The sequence below is a fragment of the Dasypus novemcinctus genome, chromosome 11 (genome assembly GCF_030445035.2).
Source record: "Dasypus novemcinctus isolate mDasNov1 chromosome 11, mDasNov1.1.hap2, whole genome shotgun sequence".
Classification (NCBI taxonomy): Eukaryota; Metazoa; Chordata; class Mammalia; order Cingulata; family Dasypodidae; genus Dasypus; species Dasypus novemcinctus.
This window is the reverse complement of record NC_080683.1, coordinates 77,906,997-77,923,213: the sequence shown is the minus strand read 5'-3', so window position 1 is coordinate 77,923,213 and position 16,217 is coordinate 77,906,997. Positions and strand designations below refer to the sequence as shown.

Genomic DNA, 16,217 nt, shown 5'->3' with positions numbered 1-16,217 from the left:
CGATACTTTCAACTTTGTTGGTACACATGCCTATGTATTACTGATGCCTCTTGCTTGGTTGAGGTAATAATCAACCCATTCAAAAGGATGTGCTCTTATTTGATTATATGAAATGGAAACTTTTTATTCTATAAAGGCTTTTAACCAAATTCTATGTCGAGTTTTGAATAGAAATTCATTCAAATAAAATTTTTATTTTATCCATCATTTTTTCTCAAAACATCTGGACTGTATACATAATCACACACAAACACACGTGCACAGTTAAACCAGCAGAACACACATATGCATACTTATAGACCAACAGAAAAATACTCTTTGCTGGTTAATACCATGGGTTGGGAAATATACCACAGTAAAATTATAACCATGTATTATTTGCATATTTTAACCATAGAATAAATTTCAAAATTAATAAGAAATATATTTTAATAATCAATGTATTTTTATGATTGAAGATATTTTTTAAAATTTGTTAAATTATTTTACAGAAAATCTTTTTGTGATAAAACTTTTATTATTCAAGGTGTCTTATTTTAGTGGATACTTTACCCAATGCAAGAAATCACAACAATTCACTGAGCAAACTAAAGCAATCTATGTAAAATTCAAACATAAATTTACTTTCTTTACTATTTTCACTCTAGCTTTTTATTCTGCTGAGAATCAGATCGCTGGTTTTCTTCACTCCAGTGTTTGTGCCTGATTAGTAGTTTTGCACATGAAGACCAAACCTTCAAATTGCCAGAGGTAAGAAAGAAGTAAGACAAATGGGCAATTGGGATTCTGTGGAGTATACATCAGACTTGAGCCAATACATCTGGATATTGAACATCATTTATATACTTCCAAGCTAGAACACTTTATTCCAGGAAAATGATATTATGATTTCACATTTTTCCTGGATCATCTGCTTTAGCTTTGCTAAAAAATAAAACAAATTTGAATAGATATTAAATGCCAAATCATTCATGTTTATAAAATTGTCATTTTTATAAAAGATTGATTGTGGAGAATATTAGAAAAAAGAATGGTCAAACTTCAGATGATATGAAAATTAACCTATTTCTACGGGATAAGATGGGGATTCTCTGAGAAGGGTAACAACCCCATTCCTCCCTGAAGCACAGATTGAATACTTTTTCCCACATGGCTGGAATGTTTGAATACCAAGTGAGCCTAGATAGGAGGTGTTTCTAGGGAAGCTCAAGGTAACCAGAACAGATGGCTGATGTAAACAGGGAGAAGGAGACTCTAAGAATGAGTGTAAAACAAGGACACTAAAGGCATCTGAAACCTCAGCACATTAAATACAACAAATACCACAGTATTTGAAATATGTCACAACTCTTGGCAAGATTAACAGAAAACCTAACACTAAAGGCTTATTTACTTCAATTCTTATTATGTGATACATCCTGTTTGGCTTTCAGCAACAACAAAAAATTACAAGATATACTAAAAGTTAAAAAAAAAAAAGTCTGAGACACAAAGGCAGCATCCTAAACGGACTCAGATGTAATGTAGATTTTAGAAGTACCTGGCAGGAATTTAAAATAACTATGATTAATATTTTTAGGACTCTGATTGGAAAAGTATACATTCAGAAACAAGTGGGTAATGTAAGCAGAGAGAAGGAAACTAACAAAGAAAAAATAGGAAATTTTAGAAATCAAATATACTATAACATAAATGATGCCTTCTTTTGATGGGCTTGTCAATAGAATGGACGTGACTCAGAAAAGAATCAGTGAGCTTGAAGATAAGTCAGTAGAAACATCCTAAACTGAAAAGCAAAGAAAAATAATAAAGATGATGATAAAACAGAATGGATTCCAGAATTGTTAACATGGCTAAATTGAGACACAGTTTATGTTTCTATCCCGGTAAATTTATTACAGTGGTGACAATGAGACTTCTAACTTTTTTTTGCTAAAGACATGAATAAAAAGTGCATGTAACAACACTTTTCAATCTTATAAACAGATTAAGTCTAGTACATTTTAGATAATTTACCAATCTATAAATGTATGCTTTCTAGTGACCCAAAGTGAATAATTTAAAGAAATTAAGTTCCAAGAATTCTAGTAAACAGGTGGGGAATTTCTGATGTATACATCAGTATATCCATACACAAGTGGAGATGAAAAGAAGCCCATCCAAAAAAAACTGTGAGCTGACTGGCAACAGTTGTGGATTATTTTTAAAAGGGCTATGTTAAAGATAAATCTTGCTTCAAGCTTCAGAGGAACTAAGTTGACTTCAATAATGAAGCAGTGGAATGATCACAACATGTTTAATTCATTAAGTAAAAATCCATTGACTTATATTTTACTACGCATAATAAAAATACTCTTTATACTGTAAAAAAAAATAGAATAAAAATAAAATCAGAATGGACCAACAAAGAACTGTGAAAGAGTTTCAAAACGTGTAATATTAGAATTGGAATGCCAGAGGATAAGAAGAAAAAATAGAGCAGAAGAAATATTTGAGGTAATGTTGGCTGAGAATTTTCCAAAATTAAGAACAGACACGAAACCATACATCTAAGGAAATGGAGAAGACCAACCATGATAAATATTCATACACAACAAATCTAATCTAGGCATATCATATATGAAACTGCATATCATTTTGAAACATAACACTTTCGGTCACCATCCCATTGATATCAATTGACTGCAAAATTGGCATCAATATTATGTCTGAAGAGGGTTTTTGGACTAGTCTCTTCATAAAGGATATTACTAAATGCATTCTTCATGCTAATTTTAATTGGCATAATGGGGAACTTTTAAACTTGCCTAGGCCCTTCTTGTTGGCAAACATTAAGCAATAAAGAACTCCAGATTACTCTCCTGATTAAATGAATGGTTGATAAAAGATAATTCATTTGTGTTAATTCCCTTCTAAATAGCACTGTCTGGGCAGTATATAAGAAAAAATGATTCCAGTAGGTTAACAATAGATGATTATGGTTAAAATAAGATGTACCTTATCCTGTACCTGATAAGGATAAAAACTATTCCTAAAGTATAGCAAGCCAAGAGTAAGGAGAATGCATTTGTATAACTACTAAATGCCTTCTTTTCTCTCCAAATCTCAGAAGCCAACCAGGCACAATTTACATTCTAGTGTTAGGGAAATTAGTATATACTTACTGTTTTGCCAGAGAGAGATTTTAATTCACAGACATGTTACCATAATTTAGCAAGTTGGAGCTTGGGTTTTATAAACAGTGGTATTATCACAATTTCCTCCTTAGGGGAAGAAGCTCAGGAGGAATTAAGATGATTGTCACAAAAATGACTGAGAAGTGGCTGATAAATTGGGCTAAAATTCAAGATCGATCTGAATCTGTTAATTTCTTGGAAATTGTTTGGGTTAGAATAACAAGGGCATTTAAATTGTGGAAATGAGTTACTATGTGTTAGAGACTTGTAATAATTAACAAGCTGAAGCTCTGTTTCCCCTCATGTGTACTGGGGAAAGGCTAACCCCATCCCCTATAAGCCTACATGCCTAAGGGCACAGCACTTCCCCACAGGTTAAATAAAGAAACCACATAGAGATGAGAGTAAAGGGAAATGGAAACCTTCCCTACCTGCATATCAGAGGGAGAAAAATCCCTATAGATCAAAGAAATATCTGCTCCTGCAGCACTCTAAGAAACTATAATTCCCTAACCCACTATCTTCTAGTCACTATCAGGGAAAATTTTCACTTCTAGGATGTCCTATTGATCCCTGAACTCACTTGGACCCTCAACCCCCTCCCACCAACTATCATTTCTCTGCCTGGGAGTATACTGCATAAATTCACATCTGCACTTTCCACACATGGGCTGAAGTCCCTCTTCAGACCCCATCATGCTGGTGGGGGTGCTGAAGTCTGTTCTTCATGCCCCTTCTGTTGGGATAGCTTCCCAATAAATTCTTTCTCTGCCTGTGGTCCTATCAGTCTCCGTGTCCCAGTAAGCACCAACACTGTATCTCATAGACCAATCAATAAACAGGAAACTCATTGAATACTAGGCTTACATAGATTTTGACAAAATGGTTTTTTTCATCTAGTAATCCTAGTAATCCTAGAATATTAGCTATTCATAAAGTCACCAGAAAGTATCTTAATGGGGACCTACCTCAAAAGATATAATAATAGTGCCCACTTCAGCAGCACATATACTAAAATTGGAATGATACAGAGATTAGCATGGCCTCTACGCAAGGATGACCTGCAAATTCAAGAAGAATTCCATATTTTTTTATGGAAATATTATGCTAAATGTATGCTATGGATCATAACTAGTGGTAATAGTCTGCTAATATTATCTCATAATCTTTAACAAGTGTTCCACAATGGTGTGGAGTGTTAGTATGATTGTTTTGTAAGTTCACAACTTCTTCAATAAAAATGTATTTTAAAAATGACAAATATACCCCCCAAAAATTGGTAAATGGTGTGAGTAAGAAAATGGCAAAATAAAAATAAAAACTGACAAACTTTTCAGAAAAATAAATATGTGGAGAACTAAAAAATGGAAGGAAGGAAGGAGGGAGGGACAGAGGGAGGAAGGGAGGGAAGGGTCATAAAACTTTTACAAAGAACTGAGGTAAATGTGGTCTCACTCCATCCTAAAGATCCAAATGTCCATATGATATCATAAGTGCAAATAACTAGGACGTATAGAAAATGCCTTTGGTAGGTAGCAGATAGACCTACCCTGGAAGGGCTTTTTGGTATTTGAACTTAAACCTGAGTGAGGCAATTGTTTTATATAGGTCTTTTGAAATACAGTTGACAGCTAGTTACTGGGCATTGGTGAAAACTATGCCCACCACAAAATAGTATCAGATAATTCTGAATTAGAAATATTGACCATGCCTTTTGTGGTATCAGAGATACTTAAATAGGAAAGAAGAAGCCCAGCCCATGATTTCACTCATAAAGAAGTGTTAAAATCAAGAACACATGAAAGAGTAATGTTAGAGTAGTCCATGGCACACACAAATAGGTTGCTTCACTGTCCATACAAATGGCAATAGAGCTTCCAGAAATCTCCTGGACTATATTTCTGCATGATCTGAGCTGAACGCTTCTTCCCTGGCTAAACCAAATCAGGCAGCTTTGTTTACTAATGGGAGTTCCAGGATTTGGTAACCTGTTGCTCTTTAGAAATTAGCATCAATATGCCCTGGAGATGGTGTAACACTAACAGAAGAATGAAAGGACAAGGCTGTATACTGGGAAGAGATTAGAACTGTTTATTTAGCAAAGAAAGAGTTAGTATTCTGCCCTCAAGGGAGTGTTTGGATATTCATAGACCCTTTGACTGCATCCAGTGGATTTGTTTTACGCTCAAGAAAATGGTTCTTAGATGCCTGGATATTTAAGAATGCTATCACATTGGGAACTGTGATATAAAAATCTCCATGAATATAAAGGAAGTATTAACCCCAGGTCATGTAGATGCTCTCTATCAACAAATGAAAAAAAATCAGACAAGAGTTGGCGGGTGGCTCTTATGGATTATAATGCAAAGGTAGATGCCTTATAGAGGTTCATTTTGTTATCTATCTGGATTCCTGAAAGGAGAGGTAACTCAGACCATGCACCAATGTCTAAAGAGAGAACTCATTCCCCCAGCATCCTATAAAAGGAATGAGCAAGGCAACTGCACTAAGATTAAAAGGAAAAGAAATGCTTGAAAATGGCTGTGGAATAATTCTTCGAAGACAAGGGTGAGTGCCTGTGTGGCAAGTAGATGACATTGGTCTTCTTGATGTGGGCTATGGGTGGAAGGCTCTTTGTCTCTTCAGAGATAACTAAGTTGTTTGACTTGTGGGTGTGAAACGGTAAGAGGCTGCAGTCCTGCTCTTAGGGACCAGCAGGCTCCAGTCCCAGGAAATGTTTAACAAAGCAAGGGCTATAAACTTTAAGTATTTAGGGGAAATGCAAAAACCAAGGCTTATCTAAAATGTCTGGAGTCCTTGCTAAAAGCTTACCTAAGATGTGGAAGAGATATATGCTAATTGAAGCCTATTGAGAACTGAAACAAAGGGACGATTTGGCCTTTCCTCTCTGTATAAAAGACGTTTGAAAATCTTGTTCAGGGCTCGGGATTAAAACAGAAAGCTCCCGAGTCCGGCCGGCCGTCAATAAACCATTTTTCCTTCTCAAAATCATTCCTGAGTCCTGGCCTCTCTATACTAAAATAATTGAACTTCTCTTAAATTCCACAACATTAATGGCGACCACGAAGGGATAATAAATGAAGGCCAGAGACGGTAGCATTTTGCTGCCCCTTCCAAATCCCCGAGGAAGCCGGGAGGACTCGGGTGAACCCCAAATCTGGGCGCCCCTGGATTAAATTTAATCCAGAAAAGATGTGGGCTCCACCAGAATCTTCCCGACAAAAATCGAGGGCAATGGAAGGTCTGAAGAGAAAGATTCTGGGAACGAAAAAGAACTCCGAACAGGGAAGAAGATAAGACTCCCCGGGTGAGCACAGTCTGGAAGGCCCTAGCTTTAATTGCTAGGAAGGGGAGGCTGATCACCTCCCGAGAGAACCCTAGTAGCACCAGAAGGCTGGGGGGAAGCCGTTCTCTCTAGGCTTGGGAAAAGGAGGAAAACCGGGGAAAAGCCCTGGTGTTTTGGGTTTGTCTAACTGCATGTTAGAATCTGGTACTGGTCTTATATCCACTAAAGGAGTGGAGTCTCAATTTTAATAGGAAGGGTATTTATAGGTTCGAGTCCTAATATCCTGGAAATTGGTCTAGATTAAGGAAAACAAAACTTGGTTACAGGAAAATGGATCGGCTTTTCTGGTGGAGCTTGGTCTGGGTGTAAAGTTTAAACAGTGGAAAAGTCTAGCTGAAATCTTTTGTTATGGTGCTAATTTGTGAATGAATTTGCTTTATACCAAATGTTAAGTGTTCTGAGGTTTGTGATGGCTGTGGGGGCAGCCGTGGTGAAAATAAATATATAAACTTGTGGGTCAGATTAGTGACCTTTGTGCTTCTGTCTGTGTCAGCTCAATGTTAGTGTTGGAGTTGTGTCCTTACATGAAGTAGAATTACAGCTGAGCTGGAGCCCTCCCTTGCCATTGGCAAGGGGGTGAAATGATTCTGGGGCAAAAGCTGAGGAGTCTAGATGTTTGTGCATGTTCTGGTGTCTTGTCTCTGGTCTGGCCCTTTGCCCCGGCTTGGAGGCCATCTGTGTCCGAGCCAAGCACCCAAGTCTGTTGGGAATGTCCCAGTCAGGGCGGCTGGGTTCCTGGGAGAGTTGCCAAATTTGAGTAGGTTCTGTCTGCCCATTTTGGCTGAAAGCTGGAAAGGGGGGAGCGGCTTGCCCCTTTCCAGTGAGTCCACCCTTCTATTCATAAGCCGCATTCCTGTTTGTTGTGCACCCGACTGCCTGGAAGGGGGGGAAGTGAAGGAGGTGAAAAGCAGAATCAGAATAAATGCAGTAAAGTTCCCTCCTTAGGGTGTCAAAGCCAAAATACGTTTGCATTCTGCTCAGGTTCTTAGAAGGTATTGTAGTAACCTTAAGTAAGAGAATGTGTTCTGTGAAGGTAAACTTTGTATTAAGGGTATAAATAATTATAAAAGTTTTACAAAGCATTGTTTAAGGTATTTAAGTGGCTAATTGCAGAAAGTCATTATTTAACAAAACTGAATTGATAATAATAATAATAAAAGGCAATTTTATAACAAACTTATTCGGCAGCCAATCTCCCCTGCCAACTTGCTTCCAAAAAAACTGTTTCTGGTATTACATGCTACTAAGTATTTAAAGTGAAGAAAAGTTCATTATTTTAACAAACTTGGTTAGTATTAATGGCAATTATATGTTGTAAGAAGTTTGCCTGGTAACTTAGTATGTGGGATATATGGAATGTGTTTTTATTGTTAAGGAAACAGAAGATGATTTTGTCCTAAGATAAAATGATTGATTATTGGAAAGAGTAGAGTGTGGGACAGAACCTGAATGAATACTGAAAGTGTAGAAGGTTTGTGGAAGGGAAATTTTTATGATTAAATTGAGTAAGATCAATATACAAAGAAAATATTTTATCAATAGCTTCTTGTGCTTTAACCTCATCATATCCTCAATGTTTGAAGAAGAGTCTTACCTCTTTTAAAAGAACATTTTATGTTCTAGAAATCAAATCCTGAAAAGTAGCCTTTTATTTCAAACTAACTGCAAGAGATTTATTCTTTCACTTTAAAGGAAAAATTAAAGTAATGGTTAAGTTCATTTAATATGTTATAAGTTGAATGAAAGGTATTTAAAGGTGTTATAAAATTAATAGGTTTTAAAAAATTAATAAAAACTGTAACTAAGAGTTAAAATCATTTATAAATGCATTTATATTGTAAAACAGTGGAAAGACAATAACTGAGATTATAGCTGGGTGAATTTAGCCTGAAACTATTATTTAAGTGTAAATTCTACACTAACCTTTCCTTTGTTTATGGTTGCTTCAGGCCTAACCTCGCCCTTTGCCTTTGCCTGTGGTTATTTCATAATTGAGAAGAGCTGGGACATCACTGTCTCCTCTTCTGGTATTAGTAACCCTTTCTCTCATGAATTCAAGTGTAAACTAAATAAATTGCTGCCTGATAGAATAAGGTTAAATGACCACTGGAGTTTTATTATCTCCAAAACCAAAAGGGGGGTGGAGGGGGAGAAGTCTCCTGCCTTGACAGTCAGTGTTCCTAAGAGTGGCAATTCATGAGAGAAAGCAGTCTGTCTCCCTGAGGCTTCAAATAGCCTCAGTAAATATATATAAAACTAATCTTGTTGCTTATCCAAAATTCTGCTAATTTCAAGGTAAAATATAAAGTTCTAAAACAATGGTGCTAAGGCATTGAGAACATTTTGGTTATTACAATCCATTAAGTAAGAAAGAAAATTCTTGTGGTAAACTGCATGGTCATAGTGCAAATTAAGAAGAGTTTCAAAAGTCTTTGAAAAGTTTAAAGTAACTAAAGTCATGTTGTTGTGTCAAACTATTCATGTCTGCCTATTTGCTCAAATTGTTAAAAATTAAATATGCAGTTATATTTATAAATATTCTTAAAGCCCAAATTGAACTAAGCAGGATGAAAAAGTCAGAAATCTGATTATGGAAACAATTGGGAAAGGGCCTCCTCTTTGCAAGAGCTTTTAAGGCAAGACTAGGTGTGGCAGATTAAACCTATCTACTAGGCTAGGGAATTAAGAATCAGTTTGCCTGGTAATTTCCCAGTTTAAACCTTTGTCAGCCATAAATTGAAAAAAAAAAAAAAAAACACACAAAGATTAGGTTAATTTTCACAGAAGAAAAATGTTGATGTAACCCGGCGGCCTGCTGCCTCAGTCTCCCACTCCCGGGTTGGACAGCAGTGGAGGAGACCAGTTTAGGCCAGTCCTATGGGCAGTGGAAGGATGCCCAAGAAGGAGCTAACTAAGTCGGTGCCATTTCAGCACTAAATTCTATTCCTTATTTGACAAAGGGGGGAGCAGGTAAAAACTAAAATGGTTGGAATGTGATAGAGGAAGCAGTTAAATCAAACTTTTGCGTGGGAAAGTTAAATCTCAGATAAGCTGTAACTTCTGAAGTATCCAATCTATGGAAAAACAGGAAGAGCTTGCATGCTAGGCTTAGGGGTATAAATTGTGTCATTTTTCTTTGTTCGGGGCACCAGCCATATCTGGCTCTGCGCCCCTTCTTGCAAGATTGAGAATAAAGTATTTTCTTCTCCACAATCTGGTGAGCCTTATTTTCTTCCAGAAGATTTCTTTCCAACAAAATAAGGTAATTAGTGGCTCTATTAACAAATTTCAGTAAGAAAAGGAAAGTCCATAAAAACTATGGAGAGATCTTTCCTGGGTTATGATTTTAAAAAATTAAGTAATTGTGTAATGTGTTTTGAAACCTGGAAGTCAGTATGCATGTGTTTTAAAACCTGGTAGTCAGTTATGCTTTTAAATTAATAATTTTCATAACTTAAAGAAAAGAAGAGTTTAGCTTCCTGTAAGGGAAAAAGAGAACATTCCTTGCATAAACTATTATGGTTTCAATTTTATTTAACTTGAGTGTAATCTCCCATAGTTAATTTATAAACTAAATTAACATATGTACAAATCTTTACGGTAATGAAAATTGTAAGTGAAAATTGTAAGTTCACATTGGTGAAATTAGGCTAAAGGGAAAAGATTGTAGATATGCTCTCTTAAATAAAGAGTAAATTTCTTTCATTGGTAATTGTAATTTAGTAAGTTTATTTAAACATGAGGTGTCTAGTCAATGCGGTTATAGTCAATTATAAAGAGTTTGTAAAACATCTTCCAAACTGAAAATGTTTAAATAGTTCTAGTTGTAGAAGTCATTGTTAACTAAAGAAACTTAGATTGGTATTGGTAGCAGAAATAACTTCATGATAATAAACCTGTCTGAAGGCCACTGCAAAATACACATTTAAGTAAATGATAATAAAAATGTCTTGATTCTATTGGAAAAATTGTTTTCATTCTAACAATGAAAAATAATATTTTTCCTCTATTACTAAAGTAAAGCACCTACTGTTATCTTCATAGTAAAATTGTGTAAGTAAATAGTCATTTGATATATGTATTGCGTTAAGTTGTTTAAAATATATAAAACAAGGAATAGACTTTAACATTGTCAAACTCTTGTGCATTCGAACCAGGCCTTGTATACATTACAGGTGGCCTCTCCATGTGAGTTGTTGGCTGGGCTGGTCACTGACCCCTCAATTGAAAATATGTGCTATATCAGTCTCTGGTTCTGCTCCTGAAGTTGATGGAAACTATATTGCAGTTTCAAGCTCCTTGCAGCCAATAATGACTCGGTACAGCCAAGTGTACAATGGATATCGCCTCCAGACTGGCACTGTTCCATGGTGCCAGAGAGCGCTATGCACCAGGCTAGTAGAATACTGGAAAATCTCTGGAATACTGGAAGGATGCTGCAACTTGCTCACTGCGTTGAAGAACATGCTAAGTGGAGCCATGATACCAGGAGACTGTAAGTAAAACTTAAACAATTGGCATTATGGCCTGCTCTCATGGAGAGATAACATGTAAAGTATTACAAACCTGAAACTCAAAACTAATAATGGCAACTCTGAATCCTTATGCATTAAGTAATACATTAGTTAATATTAAGTGCTGTACTTTTATCCTGTACTAAATATATGCCTAATAATTGTAATGTTATCTTTTCTATTTTGGATCAAGTGCAGAAGTATATTAGACATGTTAAATTCCTGGTAAAATCATTTTCTAAACAGTTAATAACATGTCTATAAAATAAGGTGGCAGTCTCAGCCAGTCTCAGTTAGCAAAAGTGAGGCTTGCTTGCTGATGGTGAGTCACCTATTGAACAAGTCAAAATTGCTAGAAATTGTACAATGAAAACCAAGGTGTAAAAATCTTTATTCTGTAGTTCTGATCACTCCCACAGGTGAAAACTAAGAGTATTTCCAAATTAGTGTTCTAATCCTGAGTGAAGCCAGTTGCCCAAGGAGTGCCAGTTCACCAGGAGCATCTGACAGAGCGAATGAGTGTCAATCATTGAACAGCTTGGAATGTGTCTTCAGACAAAGCTAAGTGTCTGTTGCAATTTCTCTCTAAAGATGGATAACTTAAAAAAGAATATATATGCTGTTCCCACCAGCTTTTAAGGAATGCCATCTTTATAGGCATCTAATCTTGTCTATCTCTGTAATCCAATGTGTCCTCTTTTAAAAACGGGTATTCCAAATTTTTAATTAAGTTTGTTTCTTTCAGAGTGAACATCTTATTAACCATATGAAAACTTCATCCAACTTCGTACAGAATGCCAGATCCATCTTCCTCCAGTTAGAATAAATTAAAGAGTTTTTACACCTTATTAGGCAATGACTACAGCCCATGGCCAGCAGGAAGCAGTTACAGAAAAGAGATCGTCTCCCTTCAGCACCCCTTTTAAATTAAAGGTGTAAACTCTTTAAGAGTAAAATAAAAGTAATAGATGGATCTGGAACCTGACTGGAAATCCACGTGAGTGCCAGTGGCAGCAGAATAACTGCGGGAGGCCCCTGCCCAAGATTCTGCTGTCCAGAATGAAAAGTTCTAAACTTCTAAAAACGGTCCTTGATGCTGTACTAAAGACTGATAAATAATCAGTCAAGACAACAAACAGTCATCCACCTCATAGCTACAACAATAATTATGCCAAAGCTTAGCAAGTAAACTTTGACAAAGGGGGGGAATGATGTGGGCTATGGGTGGAAGGCTCTTTGTCTCTTCAGAGATAACTAAGTTGTTTGACTTGTGGGTGTGAAACGGTAAGAGGCTGCAGTCCTGCTCTTAGGGACCAGCAGGCTCCAGTCCCAGGAAATGTTTAACAAAGCAAGGGCTATAAACTTTAAGTATTTAGGGGAAATGCAAAAACCAAGGCTTATCTAAAATGTCTGGAGTCCTTGCTAAAAGCTTACCTAAGATGTGGAAGAGATATATGCTAATTGAAGCCTATTGAGAACTGAAACAAAGGGACGATTTGGCCTTTCCTCTCTGTATAAAAGACGTTTGAAAATCTTGTTCAGGGCTCGGGATTAAAACAGAAAGCTCCCGAGTCCGGCCGGCCGTCAATAAACCATTTTTCCTTCTCAAAATCATTCCTGAGTCCTGGCCTCTCTATACTAAAATAATTGAACTTCTCTTAAATTCCACAACATTCTCTTAGTAAACACAGTATGCTACAAATTGGTGTTTACTGAGATTAATTTATTTTAGGCTTCATTTACCTTATAACAGAGGAAACCTTGGAAAGAAAATTAATTGTTTAAACAGTGGATTATCTAACACATGGGAAAGGAAATGGGCAATAAAACATAATACATGGTAACGACCAATCGACATGAAAATAACTTATACTAATTGAAATACTTGCCTTTCAAATAAGAAGTAAAAGCAATTTAAAGATCAACATGCCATTTAAATGCCTGAGTTTACAGATTGAGTATGGGAAGGAGGACGGACGTGACTCTACTGGAAAGTTTTCTGACTGTGGAAGGTTAGATTGTGTGGGTAAGGGAAGATGTGGTTACATCTTCAACTACATCTATGACTGTGTATATTTCCCTTCATTCACACACACACACACACACACATTTTTTCATTTTTATCATGTGCAGGAGTGCCTGGTTTTGTTGTAGAATTTGAGAGAGGTTCAATTATTTGCGTATAGAGAGGCCAGGACTCAGGAATGATTTTGAGAAGGAAAAATGGTTTATTGACAGCCGGCCGGACTCGGGAGCTTTCTGTTGCAGTCCAGAGCCCGGAACAAGAGTTTGAATCCCTTTTTACACAGAGAGGAAAGGCCAAATGGTCCTTTTGTTTCAGTTCTCAATAGGCTTCAATTAGCATATATCTTTCACATCTTAGGTAAGCTTTTAGCGGACTTCAAACATTCTAGATAAGCTTTTTAGGGTATTTGGTTTGCATTTCCCCTAAATACTTAAAGTATATAGACCTTGCATTGTTAAACTGTTTCCTGGGACTGGAGTCATTGCCATTGTTACCAAGGGCAAGACTACAGCCTCTTACCGTCACACCCACAAGTCAGAGAGCTAGGTTAAATCTCTGAAGAGACAAAGAGCCTCCCACCCAGAGCCCACATCAGTTTAGGCTTAAATTTCTATATATACAATGTAATTGCCACAATATCAATATTGTTAACATTGGCAGTACATATTCCTAAAGGCACTTTGGGGTGGCCATAACTTCACCCATCTAATCAAAAGAAGATCACATGTGAATATAACTCCACTACCAAATGGCAGGAGTAGTCCTTTGATTCCTTCCCTGTTAAATTTTATGACATCTGCATGGATGATAAGGCAAAAGAGAAGCATTGACATGGCATAATTGTTCTCTAGGCAAATTGCTCCTCTGAACCAGAAACAGGATCAAGAGGGAAAGTATAGTGGTAGAAATGGGTAATAATTGGAAACAAGTGGAGATCATAACAAATGAGTGTGATCTTAAAAGTGTATCATAATCCCAGGCAAGGATGTGCTCATATCATTTCCACAAGAACGCCTCAAAACAAGAGAATGATAATCATAGCTCACTCTCTGATCTGGTGCCTATCCTGGGAGAAACCCAGAACTATTTTCTCTGGAGAAGAGAAATTGCACTGCTGACAATTTGTAATCTCTACTTAAAGCTTCCTCATGGAGTAAAGAATAGGTAAAATACTCCTTGATGGATTGACTTATAGGTTACAGCTCTTACTCAGTTCATGGTTAATATGCTATGTAGACCATATTGGATATTTTCAGATAAGATCTTTGAAATACTACTAATACTACTAATAAATCAGATAGGATAGAAGATAATGGAAAGCAAATCTCCTATGCCCTGCTAGACCATATATCAAAATTATATATTATTAAGGCAGCTGCCTGAATATGATGAGAAGCAGATTGTTGTTACTTAGCCTGGTATTTTTAATATTTATATGCTAATTTAAATATATCATATGTGAATTTGGGTGGAATTCATTTAAAAGAAAAATGGAAGTGGAACTTGAACTGTCTCAGTGAAGATGAATTTGGCTGTAATTTGGTGACTTAATACTACCCATTACAAGCCTTCAGAGTATGCAAAAGGCACTTAAAGGAAACATTATGGTCCACACAGATGGTCTGATTGTACACAAAGTATTTTAGGATCTGGACCATTTTCTCAAAACACATGACTTTCAAATGCAGTATCACATGTGGAGGGTTAGTCAATAGTTTCAGACATTTGGGGGGGATTTTAGTAGCTATTCATAAAGTATTGAGTCAGTCTGTAATCATGTACCTGGTGACTCATCATTCCATAAAGTCATATCAGGGACACTGCCACTCTTCTGAACACAAGAGGGAGTGTTATTCCAGGAGAAAAGCCGTAGCAGAAAATCAGGCTATATGAACAGGCCATAGTGAAAGGACTAACTGAATAATGACTGTAATGCTGAGTTTCTTAACTTCGGCTCTATTGGCATTTTGGACCGATAACTCTTTGTTGGGGGGACTTCCATGTGCATTTGTAAGATGTTTAGCAATATCCCAAACCCTGGCCTCTACTCAGTAGACATCAATAGCAAGCCCACAATTATGACAACCAAAAATGTCTCCAGATATTGCCAAATACTCTCTGATGACCAAAATTCCTCCAGATTGAGAACTCAAGTCATTATAGGAATGATGGTTAGGGCCTGTATCTTCAACAAGGAAGGACTACTAGATAGTCTAAATATGAATCTAGTAATTTTGAAAGTCAGTGGCATAGAGTACTTGAGAGACAAGCTACAAAGTGAATTCACTAAGTGAAATAAGCTAGACACAAAGGGACAAATATTGCATGGTCTCACTAATATAAATTAAATAATAAGAAAAAATTCACAGAGCTAAAACCTAGAATATTGTTTATTAGGAGATAAGAGGAGGGCTGAGAAGGAGTACTTATGCTTAATGTATTAGAAGTTCTAATTTACTTGACTATAAATGTATGGGAATAGAATTTGTGGTAGCACATTATAGTGAGTAGCAGCTGGTTAATAAAGGGGATAGTGACTGAAAGGTTAGTTTAGGGATGTAAATGTCAGTTAAAAGAATGTTCGAGAATAATCTAGGGACTGAATAACACAGTGAGCCCTGGGGTGAATGAGAATTGCGCTTAATATTACAAACACAAGAATGTCCTTCTGTGAACTAAATGAATGAACATCATGATGTGGAACAGCATGGGAAAAACATGATTAATGTAACCTACGGACTATAGTTAACGACATTACTATAATATTCTTGCATCAATGCCAAAAGATGTACTGTGTTGATAATAGGGGGGTATGAAAAAAATATCTCAAATATACGTTACAGGCCATAGTTAGTGGTAATAGTCTGATGATATCTCATAATCTGTAACTAATGTTCCATAATGGTGTGGTGTGTTGGTGAAGGAATGTTGTATGGAAATTATACATACATACCTAATTGTTTCATAAGTTCACAACTTCTGTAATGAAAAATATATTGCAAAAAAACTGAATTCACAGTAACCTACTATATTAAGGCTGAGTTATAGCAGGACATCACTGGTTATTATAGTTTTTATTTTTGTTCTCCAGCAGCCCAGATACAATGGATTAAAAGTTAATTCGTGTTCCCTGG

The 16,217-nt window shown here is 36.4% G+C and overlaps 1 non-coding gene across 1 annotated transcript; it reads left to right on the top strand.

The window, feature by feature from the left end:
• Positions 1 to 4,163: 4,163 nt before the first annotated feature.
• LOC111767167 (U6 spliceosomal RNA) lies at positions 4,164 to 4,267 on the top strand. Its single transcript, XR_002799058.1, has one exon. It is a non-coding gene; the product is annotated as a U6 spliceosomal RNA (small nuclear RNA).
• The last annotated feature ends 11,950 nt before the right edge of the window (positions 4,268 to 16,217 follow it).